Source organism: Rattus norvegicus, chromosome 11 (assembly GCF_036323735.1).
Source record: "Rattus norvegicus strain BN/NHsdMcwi chromosome 11, GRCr8, whole genome shotgun sequence".
Lineage (NCBI taxonomy): Eukaryota > Metazoa > Chordata > Mammalia > Rodentia > Muridae > Rattus > Rattus norvegicus.
Genome location: NC_086029.1, coordinates 25,304,675 through 25,325,076, shown reverse-complemented (window position 1 = coordinate 25,325,076; position 20,402 = coordinate 25,304,675).

The following is a 20,402-nucleotide window of genomic DNA, read 5'->3' as shown; positions in this document are numbered from 1 at the left end:
TAATATAATAGTAACCTAACATCAAAGGACTATGTAGCTATGGCTAACGAATAAAAGATAGTTTAGAAGATATTTAGAAGAAATCTACCCATCAAAGTAACAAATATTTTCTGGTTCGGGGGTTGATTTTTCTCTCTTAAGGTTACCTAATCATAAACTGTCTACTGAGTTAAAACTCATCAAAATGATTTATCAGAATTAATCATCAAATAAAATTTTTTTATACTTTGTTTTTCCTTTGGTTTTGTTTTAATTTTCTTTTTTATCCATATAAGATCTGCCTTCTAGATCACTTAACTGTTAGTTGTTTTCACAATAAACCTGTCTCCCAAAGTTATCTTCTATCAATAGCTAGGTCATTAATCGGGGGATATATTTTCTTTTGTGTTTCATACGTATCTGTGATATGAACACACACTTGTTTAACACCAGTTTTAACAATCTGGACATGTTGGTGTGGCTGGATTTATTTATGTTCAATGCCATCCTTTTCGTGCAATGCCCAGGACCTCAGGATTCCCTACTACAGCACAGTTTGTCAGTTCAAAGAAAAATATTTTTCTCTCCTTTTGTATTTAGTGAACCTAGTATTTTATTAAGCTGTTTAAAAAAGACACTTTAGCTTTCTTTAGGTCCTTTACTCAGTGGCACTGCCACCACTGAGTTTTTATTATGTAAATTATTGCAATCTGGTTAGCTCCTTCCGTCTTTTTTTCTGAACAAAAGGGGTCTGCAAGTGCTAATCAAAATGTTGTAATTTACATATTAATGAATTTTTCATAATGACAATTTCTGTATACACTGAGTGAGCTAAAGAGGACTTTTTACTTTTTTTTTTTTATTAAAGAATGACACTACCACCAAACTCTGGTCTTGAGAAATATCTTTAAAATTTCCCAAATCTGATTGGAATCACATTAATATACCTTAATGCGATACCAAAAATCATACGTCTGAGCTATCCCTGTGACGTTGTACAGTTTATGAGGAATTTCTGTATACATTTCTTCGGTTACAGTGACACAAACTGCTGAGAATCCGTTTGGCAGATATGACACTGGGCACAATCAGGGAGTAAGCATTTTCAGGAAAGAAAAACATTCCACTTAAAATGACTGAAGACCGGGACTGTAGGAAAGTCTGTAGACAGCGTCCAGCTGTTTGCATAGAATATAGCATTTCCTGATGCCAGCAAAAATCCAGAAGAAACATTATAACCAGTACAAGTGCAGATGATTGCCGAGACACTCTCAAGTAGAAGGGCCACAAAAGATGGAGAGGAAATGAATTAAGTGGTCACTTTGATAGCAAGGTACTCTGAATGTAGAACTATTTTGTCTCGTTAGAATGTATCACTGAACAGCCAGCTGAGAAAGCTTCCGTAGGATGCTCACCCACAGACATTCTATTCATAAAAAGACACACTCCGGTAATCACCATTAGTCAATTGGTGATAGTCTTGGAATATCCAGGCAAGAAACCAACTTGAGCCCTATTTTCTTTACTTATCTAAAGGTACAATATGTGTTATGAGAGTTATTGTTTCAAATAATAGCACCCTAAAATGTATCATTCCTACGTTAAAGCAGCGGATTCAAGTTTGTGTAAATTCTTATAGTAGAGCTAATATTTCATGTGAAAAGTGCACTATTCCTAACATTTTCTTTAAAAAAAATCGGGATTTTTATAAATCATACTTCTTTGAAAGAAGAAATTGATGAAAACTACAAATTGGTTAACTTTTCCTGGGAGTGAAGGTATAATGGTTGTATTTTCTGGATAAAAAGAAAACATTTAGTGTCCAGGACCAGTAAAGCTTCCAGAAGATTAAAAAGTCATATTCCTATTCCTAACAGTCACATACTGTTCTATAAACTCCTGTTTAAATCTGAAAAAAATAAATACAGAGTGGTTACATCTCAATCGTTGGCTTCACCCTAAACTAGGTGAGAACATCTTTATTGTCTTGTGATAAAGAAGAGGCTGTCCCAATGGAACCCCAACAAGTCAAACAACAAAGCAGATCTTGCTTCTTCTCATCAGGCCAAGAGGCACTGGTCCAATCACTGACTTGCGCCTGAGAGGGCTACTGTGCAGACACATGGCACCACTTCTAGCCACATCTGGCCTCTTGAATATGCAAGTTGACACATGTCTGCTCTGGGAAGGATGAACACCACTGCCCAAGCCATTTACCCTAAATTCTTCACTATTTCAGGGTTATTTCTCGTATCAAAGAAAAGAGGCTTAAAAGTAGGGAACTCTCATGTGTGCCCTTCTGATCGCAGAAACTTTATTTTTCTTCTTTTCCTTCACTTCAGTAGTTGGTTTCGGAACAGCTTCAATCTGGCCTCAGGCCTCTGAACTGTTGATTGCTCGTGTTCAGGTATTGATTTCAGGTTGGGCCAATTCATTGAAATTGTACTTAATTTCAAAGGACCTCCATCACTTGCTGGAAGACCAGTTTGTGTGAAAGTGGACAAATGACTTCCCTCTGGGAAACCTGACCTCTCCCAACCATAGGTATATATAGGCTTCCAATGACAGAGAGTAATTGTCCTAATATTTTACTGGTTATTGCATGGTTCTCACCATTGTTTCCTTTTCCAAGGGGCAAAAATTATATTGCTTAATTTTGTTCACTGTTGTTTCTCCTCACCATATCTAGAATAGCTATATAATAAAATGTACTCACTAGTACTCCTAGAACATTAATCTGAATTATAGATAACTGATTTACATACAATTACTAGAATGTACACACACACACACACACACACACACACACACACGCACAGTAACTCATCAGACACACAGTTCTTACAGTAAAGATTCAATCGTTTTCTAATTCTATCTCCATAATCCAATCTGATTGCTGGCAAACCTTTTACTAAAACTCACTGTGTCTCCTCGGTTCATCTCTACCGGTGCTGTGATTGTCCCAGTATTATCAGATTAGGGTTCCCAGTGACTGTAATGTGTCAACAATTTGTTCTTTGAGAGGTACATTTGATAGACTTCACGATTCATCAAAGAGGCGTGTACTTGTAACAGACAGAAACCGTTACAGAAAAACACAGCTGATGAAATTATAGAGCAAAAGTGACTACGTGGTGCCTGGTTACAACTGATGTATCTATAAGACAGCTCGTGCACAGAAGACTCGGGGATCACTGGGGAAGAGAGGGCAAACAGAGTGCAAGTGGCAGAAGCAAACAGAGATGACATCTCCTGGAAGGGTCGGCAAAGCTACATTCATGAAGTGTGACCATCAAGACTGCCTACATATGACCCGAACAAGGACCATACCAACAGACGTGTTAATGAGAGAAGGGAAAGCACATGAAGCCTCAACCCTAGGCAAAGAACGACAGGCAATTAAGAACTGCTGAGGAGAAATAGCCTTCCCCAGCGAGAGCACAACAAGCATCCATTGCTCTTCTAATACCTAAGGGTTATTTTTGAAAACACACATATAAGTAACTGGGTAAGTTATATTTAACACTTATGAATGTATGTGTGCATAACAACAATTAAAGAAATGGAGACCATAAATTTAGAGATAACAAGGGAGAGAAAGCATAGAAGGGTTTAGCAGGAGGAAAGAGAAGAAAAACCAGTAGAATTATATTTTAATTTCAAAAAGTATTTTTTTAATGAGGTGCATTTGGCCTGTGTCACAGCTTCAGTGTCAGCTTGACACAAAGATTGCCTCCTTTGGATTGGACTGTGGGCATATCTGCAGGGCGTGTCCTTGATTGCTAATTGATACAGAAGGGTTTAGCCCACTATGGGCAGGACTGTCTCTAGGCAAGTGGGCCTGGCCTTTATTGGAAAGTTACTGTAATTGTGTGCCTGAAAGTAAGCACCATATTCATCCAGGTCATCTGCTTCAGTTCTTGCCTCCAAGCTCCTGCCTGGAGTCTTCCTAGATGTTGGGCTATATGCTATCTACTTACATACGCGATGAAACTCTTTCCCAGATCAGTTTTCTCGTCTTTTAAATTACAGCAACCAAAACAAAACATTAAAACAGTCAGTTCTCAGCTTAATACAAAGCAGTAAGAATATAGTTGAACTCTTTTCATTTTGAGAGAAAAATGTTAAAAAGTCAGAAAGTAGGATGGCTTACTAATTCTGTTGAATTGTTCCCCAAAGTCACCTTGCACTTACAGAGTTTTGCCAACGCAATGCTTTTATGGGTATATTTCAAGTTATTAGAAGAAAAACAAGAGGCAATGAGTTCAGCTGGTTTTTTTGTTTGTTTTTTGCTGTAGGGAAATAAATCTAAAACATGCATTAAGGGTCTATTAAGCCAATCCTACTGAACAAAAACTTGAAAATACCTTTTAGTAATATCACCAATGCCAAAGAATGACCTCATTAATATTTCAGTTGATCTTCTGTCTAACACTGAGGAAAACAAAAAGTTCATTTCTCACCCAGCTCAGGGCTCATAGCTGAGACATGATTAACAAAGAAAGAAGTCAAAAAAGCACATTGTGTACATGTATTCATTTCTGTCCAGATTATGTGGCAACAATTTCAAGATGAAGATTTTATATATATAAAATTCGGAATTAAATGAAGACACATAAAGCTATGCAGTGTGATTGCACAAAGGGGATATGCTCAAATCCCCACAATTAGGCAGGCTTGGCAACACCTGTGTCTTTCAAGTCCCAAGTGCTCTTCAGTGTCCCAGACAAGGGTGTCCTTTCCCCCATGTGGAGTGGGCACCTCTCCTATAAGGATTGTATGGCCTGTGTCAGATCAAGGTGAGAGAAAACAGGAGTGAGGCTGTCAGAGGGATTGTTATACTGTCATCTGGCCTGTTACCTTGCCCTAGATGGGGGAGGGGGACATATCTTAAATCCCATGAACTTTTCCATGTTTATAATAGAATTTATTTAAAGTATGTGATATAATAATTTGACATATCTCCTAAAAGCACTGGAAAAAAATTATTCTAACTTTAAATGGCTTAAAAGATGGCCAACAAGTACATTTTGAACATAAAAACAGATACCCAAATTTCCACAGGTAACTATTCAACAATAACAAACCTACCAAAAAGTAGCAAGAATCCAGACACTTCCTAACACTATTTCATTTTTTAAAAATGTGTTTTGTTTTTAAGCTTCCCTTCTTTTATCCCTGATTTCAAGTCCTTTTTCATATAGTTTTCCCACTGTAATTTGCTAAGTAAGTATAACAGGACCTTATAATAAAATACTCTTCATCCTCACTGATCTGCACAGGTATTCGCAGATGACTCTAATAAAATCTGATGAATGTTTAAAAATCTTCAACGTATTTCTTTTTACAGTGGGTCTCTCTATATCCTCCCTCCAGAAGTTCATCAATGAAGGCCGTCCTTCCTTTGTCTCTTTTTTCTTTTTTTATTGGTTGTTTTGTTCATTTACATTCAATGTTATCCCCCTTCCCAGTTTCCCCTCCACAAGCCCCCTAGCCCTCCTCCCTCCCGCTGCCTCTGAGGGTGCTTCTGGGTCATGAAGCCAGGACCAAGGGGCTCACCTCCCAGAGATGCCAGATAAGGCCACCCTCTGCTACGTATCCAGTTGGAGTCCTGGGTCTCTCCATGTATACACTTTGGTTGGTGGTTTAGTACCTGGAAGCTTTGGGGATTCCAGTTGGCTGACATTGTTGTTATTCCTATGAGGTTGCAAACTCCTCCAGCTCCTACGGTTCTTGCTGTAACTTCTCCACTGGGGTCCCCATGCTCAGTCCAATGTTTGGTTGTTTATATCTGCATCTGGGTCTGAGTTTGGTATCAGCAGATGGGCTGGATCACTGGGATGGATCATTAGGTGGGCAAGTCTCTGGAAGACTTTTCCTTCAGTTTCTGCTCTACTCTTTAACCCTGCATTTCCTTTTGACCAGAGGAATTCTGAATTAATATTTTTGAGGTGGATGGGTGGTCCCATCCCTCAACTTGGGGCTGTGCCTATTCACTGGCTATGGTCTCTACAGGTTCTCTATCCCCTTTGTTGGGTGTTTTGGCTAAAGTCCTCCCTGTTGGTTCCTGGGAACCTCTTGGGTCCCTGGCATCAGGGACTTTTTAGTAGCTACCCCAGTTCCCGCTCCCCCACTGCTCCACTCTACTTCCATATTCCTGACCCTCTGTACTTCTCTCATATCCCCTCCCATATCTGAACTGCCTCCCCTTTTCCCTCCCCATTTTCTCTCCCCCCAAGATCCCTCTCTCCCTCTACTTAACAGAGATTAGTCTCTTCCCCCTTCTGAATAGTAAGTACTGTAGCATCCACACTTTGGTGTGGTCTTCTTTCTTCGTGAGTTTCATATGGTCTGAGTTGTATTGTGGGTATTCTGAGCTTCTTTTTGCCTAATATTCAGTTATCAGTGAGTGCATATCATGTGTGCTCTTTTGTTATTGGGTTACCTCATTCAAGATGATCCATTTGCCTAAGAATTTCATGAAGTCATTGTTTTTAGTAGCTGAGTAGCTAATTGTAAATGCACCACACTCTCTGCATCCATTCCTCTGTTGAAGGACACCTGGGTTCTTTCCAGTTTCTGGCTATTATAAATAAGGCTGCGATGAACATAGTGGAGCACGTGTCTTTTTTATATGTTGGGGCATCTTTTGGGTATATGCCCAAGAGAGGTATAGCTGGATCCTCAGGCAGTTCAATGTCCAATTTTCTGAGGAACCTCCAGACTGATTTCCACAGTGATTGTACCTGCTTGCAACGCCACCAAGAATGGAGGAGTGTTCCCCTTTCTCCACATCCTCATCAGCCTGTGCTGTCCCTGAGTTTTTGATTTTAGCCATTCTGATTGGTGTGAGGTGGAATCTCAGAGTTGTCTTGATTTGCATTTCTCTGATGACTAATTATGTTGAACATTTCTTTAAGTTCTTCTCAGCCATTCGGTATTCTTCAGTTGAAAATTCTTGGTTAGCTCTGTAACCCATGTTTTTAATAGTATTATTTCATTCTCTGGAGTCTAACTCCTTGAGCTTTTGTATATATTGGATATTAGCCCTCTATCAGATGTAAGATTGGTAAACATCTTTTCCCAATCTCTTGGTTGCCATTTTTTTCCATTGACAGTCCTTTGCCTTACTTTGCAATTTTGTGAGGTCCCATTATTCAATTCTAGATCTTAGAGCATAAGCCATTTGTGTTTTGTTTAGGAAATTTTCCCCTGTGCCGTATGTTCAAGGCGTTTCCCCACTTTCTCTTCCATTAGTTACAGTGTATCTAGTTTTATGTGGAGGTCTTTGATCCACTTGGACTTAAGCTTTGTATAAGGAGATAAGAATGGGTCAATTTGCATTCTTCTACATGCTGACCACCAGTTGAACCAGCACCATTTGCTGAAAATGCTGTCTTTTTTCCATTGAATGGTTTTATCTTCTTTGTCAAATATCAAGTGACCATAGGTGTGTGGGTTCATTTCTGGGTCTTCAATTCTATTCCACTGGTCTATCTGCCTGTCTCTGTACCAATGTCATACAGTTTTTATCACTGTTGCTCTGTAATACTGCTCGAGTTCAGGGATAGTGATTCCGCCTGAAGTCCTTTTATTGTTGAGGATAGTTTTAGCTATCCTGGATTTTTTGTTATTCCAGATAAATTTGAGAATTGCTCTTTCTATCTCTGTGAAGAATTGATTTGTAATTTTGATGGGGATTGCATTCAATCTGTAGATTGCTTTAGGTAAGAGGGCCATTTTTACTGTGTTAATCCTGCAGATCCATGAAAATGGGAGATCTTCCCCTGTTCTGAGGTCTTCTTCAATTTCCTTCTTCAGAGACTTGAAGTTCTTGTCATACAGATATTTCACTTTCTTGGTTAGCATCACACCAAGATACTTCATATTATTTGTGACTATTGTGAAGGGTTTTATTTCCCTAATACCTTTCTCAGCCCTTTAATCTTTTGAGTAGAGGAAAGCTATGGATTCATTTGAGTTAATTTTGTATCCGGACACTTTGCTGAAGTTGTTTATCAGCTGTAGATCAATTGTGTATACAATCATATCATCTGCATAGAGTGATATCTTGACTTCCTCCTTTCCAATTTGTATTCCTTGATCTCCTTTTGTTGCCTAAGAGTCCTGGCTAGAACTTCAAGTACCATATTGAATAGATAGGAGTAGAGTTGGCAGCCTTGTCTTGTCCCTGAATTTAGTGGGGTTGCTTCAAATTTTTCTCAATTTAGTTTGATGTTGGCTATTGGATTACTGTATATTGCTTTTATTATATTTATGTATGGCCCATAAATTCCTATTATCTCCAATACTTTTAGCATGAACAGGTGCTATATTTTGTCAAAGACTTTTTCTGCATCTAATGAGATGATCATGTGGGTTTTTTCTTTGAATTTGTTTATATAGTGGATTATTATGATGGATTTCTGTATATTGAACCATTCCTACATCTTTGGGATGAAGCCTACTTGATCGTGGTGAATGATTGTTCTGATGTGTTCTTGGATTTGGTTTGCGAGAATTTTATTGAATATTTTGCATCAATATTTATGAGGGAAGTTGGTCTGAAGTTCTCTTTCTTTGATGGGTCTTAGTATGGCTTAGTTATTAGTGTAACTGTGGCTTCATAAAATGTATTAGGTAGTGTTCCTTCTGTTTCTATTTTATGAAATACTTTGAGACGTATTGGTCTTCTTTGAAGGTCTGATAGAATTCTGTGCTAAAACCATCTGGTCCTCGGGAATTTTTAGTTGGAACACTTTTAATAACTGCTTCTATTTCCTTTGGGCTTATGGGAGTGTTTAGATGTATATCTGATCCTGATTTAACTTTGGTACTTGGTATCTATCTAGAAAATCATCCATTTGATCTAGATTTTCTAGTTTTGCTGAGTATAGGCTTTTGTAGTAGGATCTGATAATTTTTTGTATTTCCTCAGTTTCTGTTGTATGTCTCCCTTTTCATTTCTGATTTTGTTCATTTGGATACTGTCTCTGCACCCTCTCATTAGTGTGGCTAAGGGTTTATCTATCTTTGACTTTCTCAAAGATCCAGTTCCTGGTTTTGTTAATTCTTCGTATAGTTTTCTATGTTTCTAGTTGGTTGATTTCAGCCCTGAGTTTGATAATTTCCTGCCATCTATTCCTTTTGGCTGTATTTGCTTCCTTTTGTTCTAGAGCTTTCAGATGAGCTGCTAGTGTGTGCTCTCTCCACTTTCTTTCTGGATGCACTCAGAGCTATGCGTTTTCCTCTTAGCACTGCTTTCATTGTGTCCCATAAGTTTGGGTATGCTGTGCCTTCTTTTTCATTAAATTCTAAAAAGTCTTTACTTTCTTTCTTTATTTCTTCCTTAACCAAGTTGTCATTGAGTAGAGGATTGTTCAACTTCCATGTGTATGTGGGCTTTCTGTTGTTTTTGTCGTTGTTGAAGACCAGCCTTAGTCTGTGTTGATCTGATAGGATACATGGGATTATTTCAGTCTTCTTGTATCTGTTGAGGCCTCTTTTGTTTTGTGTCCTTCTCTCTTTTTTTATTTCTAATGTGTGTATATATGCGTGTGTGTGTGTGTGTGTGTGTGTGTGTGTGTGTGTGTGTGTGAGCGCATGCGCATGCACATGTGCACACAAGTATATGTATGCTTATACATAGGACTTCTCGTAGGGGGAGACTTCCTGAAGAGTCCTGAAAGCAGATCATAAGTAGACAGGATATTTAAAAGGCACATATTTAACAATTTTTGCAAAAATTAAGCTTTCCGTTTCATCACAAGTTTCATACTCCTCTTTGAAACTAAAAATATAAATTGTTTATATTGTCCCATAAAGTATTAATACATCTATTCCCCTAAACATACCCACATTTATTTATGCATGCACACATATGCTCAGTGTGTTTCTAATGTCAGAAACACACTGACATTACTCACCATATATGAAATCCCCTATTTGGTTACTAGTAGCCACACTATGTGATGTTAATTTTTGGAAAACGCATTTAAGCTTATGTTATATGAAACTTTATCATTAAAATTATTAGCCGTTCCTTAGAGAAGTGATGAGTTCCAAGGGTCATTTCTCTTGTCAGCTGTAACCAAAACATATGCATTTTGCCTCATGCTTCTTTGTTTCCAATATGTTCTGATTTTCTTAAATTCCATGTTGAAATGGGTTTCACGATGGTTTGTAACCATATGGAATCCAAAAGCTTTAGATTCTTTGTTTGCCTTGCTGAACAGTCAGACTTTTCACACTTTGTAATTTCCTATTCGCTCCTGCTACTTCTATTTAAAAATAATAATTTCGCATACAGTATTCCTTACTTTACTGAACATTCTGATCCTTTCAGCAGAGTGCTGGCACAGAGTGACTTCTCTCTGTGTGTCTGTGTTTACACAGCTCTGCTAACAACTCTGTCTCTATTACATAGAGAATATAAGGTATTTGATCAACACTGGTTGCCAGGACTAAATGTTTGTGTCTTCCTATGCATCTAATTCTGAAAATTTAACCCTCGTGTGGATGTGCTAGGGAGCCACAGTCTTTGTGAGGTAATCAAGTAATGAGATGATTCAGTCAAATCCTTGTGAATGGGATCAGTGCTCATGAGTAAGGGATTCATTCTAGAGAGTTCTCTCACAAGATTGCTCCCATTTGAAAATGTAGTGAGATGACAACAGCTGGCAACCCAGAAGAAGCCTTCACTAGAACCTGCCCACATTGGCACCCTGACCGCAGTCTCCAGCTTCCAAAAGGATGATGGGAAGAGCCATGTTGTTTATAAGCTTCACAGTCTGTGCAACTCCATCACTGTATCCCAAGACACTGGGAAATGCTGATTGGTAGTTGACTGTCATTCTAAGTCTAATGGTTTAATTCAGTTCATTCTTAAATGAGTTATACTATGAACAACTGAATGTAAGGGAAGGTTTGGTCACTAAGCTCTTGTTCCCCAATTGGTTCTTGACTTGTCAATAAAGAAGGCCAGGGTGGGGATGGGGGGTCAATTGCTGGACGGAAGGTGCAGGTGGGACTTCCAGGTCCCAAAAGGAAAAGGAGACACAGGGAAAGAGAGAGGGGTTTTTCTACCATGCTTTGGAATGAGAAGAAAGGAACAGCCAGGTAAGGTCTCAGTGTAGCTAGGGCTTGCAGTCTCTGCTGAGTGTGTGGGGGGCGGGGGGAGCATGTTGGTGGGGGGCTGGCTAATATAGGCTACTAAGTTTGGGATGGAGGGAGAGACACGACAGAGATGATGAAATGATGGGGAACACATTTCCTGGCGAGAGGTATCTGAGTCCCGCAATCGTGCCTTCAGGCAAGTTCTAAAGATAACAGAACAGTGTGTGTGTCTTTTATCCAAGAATTCAAGGGTGTTGGGAGTCTGGTCGAGTGATCAACTCCCAGAGCTTAAGGTGGGTAGAAAAGGAAGCTGAGTGGGAGCTGACTTTGCTGATCCCAGAACTGAACAGGGTGGAACAAAAGGGAGCCTGGAGAGGCCAGAGAGCAGGCAGCAGCTCCCAGGCAAAGGTAGAGCATGTTTATAAAACTACATGCAGCAACTGAACTTGGAGATACACATCAAGATTAGTTTGAAACAAAGCAGGTAAACATCCTAGCAGCAATAGAAATCAGTGCATTGCAAAAAAAGAAACAAATCAAAAAACAAGAATGTCGTTTCAATTCCGCAAGTCACTGTGCTACAAAATGTCAAGTGTGAATTAATAACACTCAGTGTTTTAAAGAAACAATCATTAAAAGATATTGCTCACGATTGACTCTTGTGATTACAGAGGCCACGTTCAGGTCTAAGAGCTGCTGGACATGAAATCAATAAGCAGTTCTGATCCTTCCCAAAGCTGGAGAACTGAGGGAGGTTGAAGCAGCATCCACTCTGAAGCAAGCTGCCTCAGTCTGCAGAAATATCGCCTGCTGTTTCATTCAATCTTTGTGTCCAAAATTCCAAAAGACTAGTGTTTCAACTCCAGTTTCCAGGCAGGAGAAGGTCCCTCCTCTCGGGTCTGTCTGTTCTTTGTAAGAATTCGGTTGGTTAAATGAGGTCTTTGGTTAGATAGACTAGTCAGGACAATCTACCTTACCCAGGGCAAACTTTCACATGTTAAGTCTTCCTCACTCACATGAATGAACTAATGATATTTGGCTTCATCCCATGACCATTCAAACTGACACATAAAGTTAAGCACTATGTCAATTTTAGAAAAAAAATAGTTAAAGATAAAACAAGAGAAAACCAACATAGAAGTTGAAAGGATACATTTTTAGATTGAAAATAAAACGAGCAATTAGATATTTAGGTACATGAAATCTTGCAGAAGTTAAATCTCGCTCCCTCTGTCCCTTTCATCATTTCCCTAAACACTTATTTTACCTCATCAAAGTCATTTGTATCTAAATTTTGACCCCATTTCATGGAAACATCCCTACCATACTGCGTAATCTGTTCTTCGCTTGAGTTGCTCTGGAAATTTGTGGGCCACATTCCTTCCCAGACAACAAAGCAAGACAAGCACAACTGTAGCTTGAAGAGCCCAGGACCGCTAACAGCAGGCAGTGAATGGCGTCTTCATGGTGAAGTCCAGTCTGCGTTTCCAGACTAAACACATGAGCATAAACTCTGGGGCATGGACTCATTCCAACAATCATTTCTCTGCAAAACTTGATTTGTAGGTGCGTATGTCTGCTAACTGAATTCCTCTTTGAAGTTCATGGGAATAGACTTCCTGTCCCTTCGTTCATTATCATATATCAGGTACCTGGCATAATCCCTGCCAGAGAATAAGAATTCTATAAATATCTTCAGGATTATCAGAAGAATAAACTATGCATTTTCTCGGTATCCTGACTCTATGGTCTTTCAAAGAATAAAGCAATGTAGTTTAGTTTCAGCCCACCTATCCCTACCCACCATCATTTGGAACAATAAGATTAGACTTTCAGTTTAGAATTAGGGAGGATCCTTCTTTGTTTTGTAGGTCCCAGGTCAATCTAGGAGTCACTGAGATAAATTCAAGTGGGTTGTAAGAACCAGAGTAGAGCAACCCTAAGGAAGAGATTCGTAAGGAAGGGAACTAATACGTTGTCATGTTCCCAGGATGTCACCATGACTATTTAGCACAGTCATGAGGAGTGACTTATTTGGTCACTAAGGACCTCTTTGGATGCTAGTCATCTGATTGTACCTATCATGGTGTCATCATCATTTAGTTTTCCCATCCACTTACTTAAGAATAAATAAGGAATAACATCCATTGACGGCAATGACATTCTTCTCATTTCCTAACGACAAGTTTCATTTTCATTTTTAATTGTGCACATGAACTAGCATGCAGTGAAATGCTCAAGAGCGGTTTGTCTCACATTTGTCAGATGAGTTGTTAGTTAAAAATACAAAAATAATCTGAGATGGAAGGAAAGGTTGACCCAACACGACACTAGTAATTAAGTGATCATTCTGTTGGATGATGGGTCCATGTTCTTGTCCTCCCTGACTACTCCTATCTTTAAAGTGAGGTGAGGAAGGCACATGGTGAGGTAGAATGCACTTACTGAGATGTTACAAATGCCAATCATAAGACATACTTAATAAACATATATGTATTTTAAAAAAATGTGTACTTCATTTTTATGGAAGAGTGTTCTGTCTGCATATATGCCTATATGCCAGAAGAAAGCATCAGATCCCATTATACATGGTTGTGAGCCACCATGTTGTTGTGGAAATTTGAACTTGGGACCTCTGGAAGACCATTCAGTGCTCTTAAACACTGAGACATATCTCTAGCCCCTGAGTGTATATTTTTAATTAAACTGATTTCACATATAGTTTTAAGTTATAAAATTTGTTGTTTTAAATACAGCAGTGGAGTAGGGAGTAGTATAATAAACCTCATTTTTGTATTTTTTTGAAAATCTTAACTTGGACCTACTTGAAGAAAATAATAAAATATCTACCCTGAAGTGACACATGCACACACATACACACACACACACACACACACACACACACACACACACACCACATATCACATACCATATGCCACACACCATATGCCACACAGAACACTTACCACGTATCACACATATAAACATGCCCTATACCATACACATACACTATGCACATACCCCATTCTATACATACAGTACACATATCATACATACCCACATATTATACATAGTACATACACCATACACACTCATACCAAATACCATACACATACACTATATGCCACATAACGCGCACGCGCGCGCACACACACACACACACACACACACACACACACACACACACAACTTGCAGAATTCTCTCCTTTTCAGGGAATTCACTTAATGGTAGTGCTTTTAGCAAAATAATCTAGATTAGAAATCAATTTTAATGTGACCATTGCAGTACAGAAAAAACATAATGCAGATAAAATAAATCACCCTTTCTCTGTCTCCACAGAGCACCGATCAGCCCTCTAATTACCCTCATAAAGATGCCGTATATTTTTCATTTTGGGAGCATTTTTATAAAGAGTCATCCTTTCCTCTTCTGTAGCTAAAGTTATCAGGCAAGTGTTTGGGCATATGTATAAAAACATTCAAAACATTCCAATATCTTCAGAAATGGCAGCAAATAGAAATATTTATCCTTATCAAAGCCTCAATCAAGAAGTATTATATTTCCAGGGATTTATATCCTTGCTGCACATAATAGTTGTTCCTCAGTAATTAGTTATTTCCTCTCTAATACATCCAGCAAGGTGACTGGGTTTCCAGGGTCACCTTTTATTCAAAATCCATTTGGGCTACATGTTTGCTAAGGCTATTAACTCATACCAAACAAAGGCTGTGCTTTGTATGAATGGACAAAGCCTTGAAAGAGCTTTCAGTTTGGGACCGGCACAATTGGGTTACTTGTATAGGTATAAATGTCCATCAAAGACCACCTATCTCCCTCCACAGTACAGTGCCAAACATTATAATGACTGTTAAATCTGAGTAACGAGAAGCCTGTTAGCAACTATTATGGTTTTACTTTATTATCGGACAAAACTGTGTTCAGAGTCCGACAGATGATAATTTAGTTCTGAGATTCTGATGGATTGTGAGATGAGATGATTTAAATAGAAAAAAATACAGGCATGTGGCAAAAGCTACAGAGAAACATTTTGCTCCTGAATTTATATATGATCCTGTGTACTTTGTGTTCATTTGCAGATGGCATGTATAAGGTGAGTTCCCTCGCGTTCCTCTCTAGTCAGAACCATGAATCTCTTCCCTCCTTTTCCTCTCCCCATTGTTACCCTGTGGAGCCCTTGCAGCTGTCAAAGACGTCTTCTCTACAAATGTGCTGGCTCTCACCTCCTCAAGCTTCTGCTCCTTCACCATCCCATCCTTGAATAATATACTGTGTAAGCCATAGCTTATTAATATCATTTTTATATCGCTTACTGAGACTCCCATTGTTTTGCTCAAGCGTCTATATTTTTCACCCCATCTGGAATCGAGTACCTTGATGGCAGGCAGGGACTTGCTTAGTCTGCACTCCACCTTCTCACACGGAGCGCCTGCCTGTCTCCCTGTGGGTGATCGCTCTTATGAATGATAATGAGATATATTCACTGTCCTGAAAAGGAATACAGGTTGGTTTACCAGCAAATTCTAAGGTTATTGTCAGCATGAAATTACGGGTGGCAAACATTTGAAATGATATTATATCGGTCCTGGCTATTATTAGCTATCTAGTAATGTCTGGAAAAAAATAACGAAATGGATTTTACAAAACTGGATATAAGCCAATGTACTGGGAATTAGTTTTAAAGCAATAAAACTTAAGATCTATTATGTGAGTCTACGACTTTGCAATGCCTTGATACGTTGGGTCAGTGGGTATCTCGTTTTTGTTTTTTTCTTCCAGTTATAATATCAGCAGCTTTGCAGGGAGAATCATGGCAAAAATGATAGGAGCATTGTGACTTGATTAGATGGTAAAACTGCCGTGAGGATTGTGATACAGAATAGGCCTTTAGAAACAACACATATTAGATCAAGTTTTATAGATCTAAGGCCTAGCATAGAATGAGCAGATGAATGACACCATTTTCCTGCTTGCTGGGAGCTCAGAGCGAGGTGAGCCTGGTGTTTAAACTAACAATCCAAAACGCAGTGTGATGGGACAAGCCTAGGAGAAATGCATGAAGGAGTTGCTATTGAACTGCAAAGGAGAAAGCAATTAATTTATCCTCAAAGGTCTAGAGAGGTTTTACTTGCAAACGCAGAAAAGGAAACAGATGTTTTTGAAAGAACTTTGAGTGAATATTGTGTATACATTGAATAATGGCAGGAGTCCAGACCATGTAGTGAGGAGGAGGAGAAAAGAAGAGGAAGAAGAGGGGGAGGGAAGGAGGAGGGGAGGGGGAGGGAGAAGGCGAGAAAGAGGGAGAGGAAGAAGAAGGTAGCTAGGACAAAAACAGAAGGTTAGTAATAGTTTCTAAAATGTCCCTTGTATTTGAATCAATCAAAAACATTATGTGGAAAGAAAACAAAACCCAAAAAATACAAGAAAACTCCAGCAACTGATGAAGAGATTTTTAAGGACAAACAAAACCAAAGAAATTGGAATTGTACTGGTGCTTCCAAACTGGTTCCCATGCCAAATCAGCACAGGTTGCACAAGAATTAGAAAGCCAAAATTAGATCCACCACAAGGGTATCCTGACATTCATGGTCTCCATGCCAGCACTACCAAAACCCTACCTGTCTTCACTTTTTTAAAATTTTCTTCTCGATTGTGGCCAAAAGAAGGCTATGTTCACCCAAGTGGGTGCACATGGAAACCAGATGTTGATATCCCTCAGTTGCTTCTCTGCCTTGGTCATTTCATTTCATCACTTACGTTTTACAGCACTGGGGATGAGCTCATGCCTCTCACATGGTAAGCAAGCACTCTACCACTGAGCTATATCCCAGACATACCACTTTACTTTTAGGAACAGGATCTCTGGGAGACTCTGAAGCTCACCATTTTGGTTAGCCTTGGCTTACCTGCAAGGCCCTGTGACCTCCACCTGTTACACCTGGAGGTCTGACATTACTAGTTTGCTGTGGGCCCAACTTTTGCATGGGTCCCGGGGTTCAAAGTCAGATTTTCAGGCTTATACGGTGAACACACTACCCACTGAGCCATCTGTCCAATCTTTATTCTACCTTTTACGTATAATGGCAGAAAACACACAATGCTAATGGAAAACATAAACTTAAAATATCCAAAAGAGGTTTAAAGGCCACACAAGCATGGAGACCTGAGTTTAGATCTCCAGTGACCATGTGAATGCCAGGTGTGATAGACATTCTGTCTAACCAAGTTCAGTGAACGATGCCATTTCGTTTCAAAAGCTAGATAGGGGAGTGATCCTAGGAGACACCAGAGGCTCCACACATGAGCATGCCCATCCCCCACATTCAAGGATATTTGTGTGCTTAAGCACACACACACACACACACACACACACACACACACACACACAGCCCAAAGAAATCTATGTTGCCTGCCAATTGGTTTCTTCCAAAAGAAATGAGTCATACCATCATTCTGAGAATGAAATGCTAAAGAATTGGTCTCAAGTCATTTAGGGATAAATCATAAAGAAAACATATGCATATTTAGCCTGCATGTTAGGGTTAGTTAGGGTTTCACTGCTGTGAAGAGATACCGTGACCTAGGCAACTCTTATAAGGACAACATTTAATTGGGCTAGCTTACAGGTTTACAAGTTCAGTCCATTATCATTATGGCAGGAACATATCAGTCCAGGCATGTTTGGCACTGGAGGAATTGATAGTTCCACCTCTTACTCCAAAGGCAGCAAGGAAAAGAGTGGTTTTCAGGTAACTAAAACTAGGATCTTAAAGCCCAGACCCACAGTGGCACACTTCCTCCAACAAAGCGATACCTACTCCAATATGGCCACATATCCTAATGGTGCCACTCCCTGGGCCAAATATATTCAAACCACTATATTCCACTTCCTGGCCCCCATAGGTTTTCTCAAACACATGAGTCTATGAGGGTCATATCTAGCTATAGCATAATGCAAAATACACTTAGTCCTATAGTCTATAACAGTCTCAACAATTTTAAAAGTCCAAAGTTTGAAGTCTCTTCTGAGATTCATGCATTCTCTCAACTGTAATCAATTAAGAAATCAAAATCAAAAAGCAGATTGCATACCTCCAATGTTATGCAGGATATACATTATCATTCCAAAATGTCATGATGAGGAAACACTGGACTGAAGCAAGACAGAAAACCACCTGGGCAAACGCAAACGCTGCCTTTCCATGTCCAATGTCAAAGCACTCTTCAGGTCTTCAAATCCTGTCATCTTTGTTGACTACTGTTGACAGGTCTGCCAGCAACAAACTTCGTTCTTTCGGGCTGGATCCATTCCCTGTGAGCAGCTTTCCGCACCAGGTATCCCACAGCTCTGACATCTCTAACATCTTGGAGTATCCAAGGCAACTTCAAATTTAAGGTTTCTTTTGCCAATGTCTGGGATCCACACTGTCTTCTGGATCCCTCCAAAGGGCTTGTGTCACTTCTCCAGCTCAGCCCTCTGTAGCAGTCTAGGGCCCTGGTTGACTCGACTCCACTACTGCTGATGGTTTTGGTGATCATCCCATGACATCTCCAATTCACTGGAGTCTTCTGCTAGAACTAGATTTTACCAATAACCTTACATCAGTTCCCTCCACTGTGCTATCCCTCAACTCCTTTGTATGACCCCTTAAGTCCTGGGCTGTCAACTGCAACTGAGGCTGCACCTTCACCAATGTCCTTTCCTGGTATCTAACAGTGTCAAGCCTCAACTGTACTCCATGGCTCCTTCATAACTTCAAAACCAGTACCACCTGGGTGATTCTTATACATTGCCAAGTCCAGCTGGAACACGAGGTACAACCTTGGCTATCTCTGGAGCATGGCTTCTTTGTGCTCTCAGAAAGATTTAACCTCAGTGATAATGGTCTCCTCTTAATAACCACCAGTTCCTTAGTTCCAGCTAACCAGCCTCGATTGTCCCTTATATTCTTGACTCTAAAGCCAGAGCCACATGGACAAGACTACTGAGTTCTGTTGTTTTCTGTAACTGATACATGGCCCCTTGTTCTAGTCCGTTATCTCCAGCTTCCTGTTTTCAACTCATTCACTACCTAAGCTTGGCTGTTCTGGACCTGGCTCTGTAAACTCAGCTTGAACTCGGAGATCTGCATGGCTCTGTCTCCTGAATGTTGGGATTAAAGGCATGTACCAGCATGCCTGGGTTTAAGTTTTTCTTCACTCAGAAGGTGCTCTACCCCTTGAATTCAGAGATCTGCTTGCCTTTGTCTCTGGGATTAAAGATATGTACTACCATGTTTAGGTCTATGCATTTCATATTTCATGATCACTATTCCTCAAGATCCAGATCAAATGCCTAGGTCCTACATTTCAGGATTTCAGTTCATTCCAGATTAAAAGTCCAAACTATTCCTTGTTCCACTGCAAACACAAACAATAAACTTATCTAGGTGGGTGGCTACCTTGCCCTGAGATCACCATGCCCTTAATCTCTTCATCTCCTTGAACACAGGATTCAGCTCCATTTTACTTCCTGGTGCCCCTTTCTTATTACTTGAACCGTACATTTTAAAAATTCTTTTAAGCTTGCTATTCTTGATCAGACTGACCCAGAAAGCAGTCTGTGTGGACATTTTTAGAAGTCCTTTGTCAGTGCAATTAACATAAATCTCTTTACCTTAGCCTCAGGTTAACGTTTTAGACAAGGGCAAAATACAGCCATATTCTCCACCAAAATACCAAAAACAAACACAAAAACAAACAAACAAAAAAAACCCAAAACAGTCTCTAGGTCACATATTAAAATTCTTCTCCACTGAAACCTCTTGGGCCAGGTCTGTACAGTTCACCCCCTCAGCCTCAATGTCTTCCTACTAGGATGGTCCACTAAGCTTTACTGACTTCATTCCACTGTTTTCCAAATCCAAAGTTCCAAAATCCACATTCCTCCCAATAAAAGAAGGGTCTGGCCTATCACACCAATACTGTACTCCTTGTACGATTCTGTCTTAGTGAGGGTTTCACTTCTGTGAACAGACACCATGACCAAGGCAAGTCTTATAAGAACAACATCTAAGTGGGGCTGGCTCACAGGTTCAGAGGTTCAGTTCATTATCATCATGGCAGGAACATATCAGTCCAGGCAGGCAATGTGCTGGAGGAGTTGAGAGTTTCACCTTTTCTTCTAAAGGCAGCTAGGAGAAAACTGGCTTCCTGGCAGCTAGAATGAGAGTCTTAAAGCCCACACCCACAGTGACACACTTCTTCCAACAAGGCCACACCTACTCCAACATGGCCACACCTCATAATA